Consider the following 2,835-nt stretch of genomic DNA (forward strand, 5'->3'; position numbering starts at 1 on the left):
AAAGTTTGACTACAGAGTTGTTTGGCTGTTATTCCTTTTGGATGTTTAATAATCTTCCGCCGTTAAAATTTTTTGTTAACTTCAGTCTATTCATATCTTCTATCTATCTATATATATAAAATTCAAATTATGTATGTATGTATGTATGTAGGTATATATCGAGTTGCGTCCTAAACGGATCAACCGATCACAACCAAATTTGCACAACCCACTAGAAACCTTCCAAGGATGGTCATAGGCTAAATATAACTTCAATATAAACAAGTAAGGAAGACTAAGTTCGGGTGTAACCGAACATTACATACTCAGCTAAGAGCTTTGGAAACAAAATAAGGGAAAATCACCATTTAGCAAAATGAAGCTAGGGTAACCCTGTAATATGTTTGTATGACATGTGTATCAAATGAACGGTGTTAATGATTATTTAAAACGTAGTGGGCCTTAGTTCTATAGGTGGACGCCTTTTCGAGATATCGCCATAAAGGTGGACTAGGGGTGACTCTAGAATGTGTTTGTACGATATGGGTATCAAATTAAAAGTATTAATGTGGGTTTAAAAGGGAGTAACAATTAGTTGTATATGTGAAGGCGTTTTCGAGATATCGACCAAAATGTGGACCAGGGTGACCCAGAACATCATCTGTTGGATACCGCTAATTTATTTATATATGTAATACCATGGACAGTATTCCTGCCAAGATTTCAAGGGTTTTTTATTTCGCCCTGCAGAACTTTTTCATTTTCTTCTACTTAATATGGTAGGTGTCACAACCATTTTACAAAGTTTTTTCTAAAGTTATATTTTGCGTCAATAAACCAATCAATTTCCCATGTTTCATCTCTTTTTTCATATTTGGTACAAAATTATGTCATTTTTTTTCATTTTTCGTAATTTTCGATATCGGAAAAGTGGGCGTGGTCATAGTCGGATTTCGGCCATTTTTTATGCCAATACAAAGTGAGTTCAGATAAGTACGTGAACTAAGTTTAGTTAAGATATATCGTTTTTTGGTCAAGTTATCGTGTTAATGGCCGAGCGTAAGGACAGACGGTCGACTGCGTATAAAAACTGGGCGTGGCTTCAACCGATTTTGCTAATTTTTATTTAGTATACATATAGTAATAGGAGTAACGTGCCTGCCAAACTTCATCTTGACATCTTCAACGACTGCGAAATTATAGCTTGCAAAACTTTTAAATTACCTTCTTTTAAAAGTGGGCAGTGCCACGCACATTGTCCAAAAGTTTACTAATTTTCTATTTTGCGTCATAAGGTCAACCCACCTACCAAGTTTTATCGCTTTATCCGTCTTTGGTAATGAATTATCGCACTTTTTTGGTTTTTCGAAGTTTTCTATATCGAAAAAGTGGGCGTGGTTGTAGTCCGATTTCGTTCATTTTAAATAGATCTGAAATGAGCGCCCAGGAACCCACATACCAAATTTCATCAAGATACCTCAAAACTTACTCAAGTTATCGTGTTTACAGACGGACGGACGGATATGGCTAAATGAATTTCTATTTCACCTAGATCATTTTGATATATAGAAGTCTATATCTATCTCGATTAGTTTATGCCGTTACGGATTACGGTTATGCGAACAAAGTTAATATACTCTGTGAGCTCTGATCAGCTGAGTATAAAAATAACGCAACATCCATTCGTTCTCGGGCGTTACAACGTACGCCGGGTAAAGCTTGTCTTTTTATAATCAGCGTGCGTACACAGAGTATATAAACTTTGATTGGATAACGGTTGGTTGCACAGGGACGAAGGAATCGATATAGATATAGGCTTCCGCCCACTTTTATATAAAAAATTTTTAAAAGGATCATGTATTAATAAAATAAACTATATCTTTCCAAAAAGAGCTTAATAATATCAATGGTGTTTCATTTCCCAAGTGGAATTATAACAAGAGAAAGCAAAAAATTTCAATTTTTTAAAATAGGAGAGGGCTTGACCAAGCAATTTTCTATATTTCGAGAGCCATAACTCGAAGAAAAATTAACGGATAAGATTAGTTGCATTTATTTTCCTTATAGCAGGAAATAGTTCTTGTAAAAATGGACGGGATCGGTTAAAGACCACGCCCACTTTTATATATAATGGTTGTTGAAAGGGTCGTAGGCTAGAATAATAAGCTATACCTTAACGAAAAATAGTTTTGTATCAATGATATTTCAGTTATGTACCAAGTTTTATTGTAAGGAACATTTTTTTAATGTGCGGGTCCACTGCCCTATTTTGATCAAGCCTTACACATTTCTAGAACCTCAAAAAAAAATCCATTTTAACAAAATTCGAAAAAGTAAATTATCTGAAATAACTGTGCAATTGAAACTCAAGCTGAGTATATAACATTCGGTTACAACCACACTTAGACACCCTTATTTGTTTAATAGAACTTCTTTTGGAAGGAATTTTTCACAATACCCCTAAGCCGGGTGGTTACCCTGGCGATGGTGTATGGGCTTAGTCGAACTCAATAGCAAACGACTATGCGGCTGAGCGGTTAAGGAGGGCGAAGGTTTCTCGGTGACCGAGAGCTTTTAATCTAGGGTGTTTAAGTCACTAACGGAGCATTCTCAATGCCGTTTTGCTATCGGAAGAAACTTTGTCCTTACCACAGCCGGGGTATTACTTTGTCGGAAGGCTTGTGTGGCTCAACCAGTTCAACGCAATTTGCAAACTAACCTACCCGAATCCTGTTTATTAAGCAGGCGATGATTTGGCGCCCAAGCTCCGCACGGAAGGAGTAGTCATATCGAATCGTTCCTTAATGGTTCTATTTTCTGGAATGTGCAGCAACTATGTCCGGCAAAAGAACACCA

Source organism: Eurosta solidaginis, chromosome 3 (genome assembly GCF_040869045.1).
Source record: "Eurosta solidaginis isolate ZX-2024a chromosome 3, ASM4086904v1, whole genome shotgun sequence".
Taxonomy (NCBI): Eukaryota; Metazoa; Arthropoda; class Insecta; order Diptera; family Tephritidae; genus Eurosta; species Eurosta solidaginis.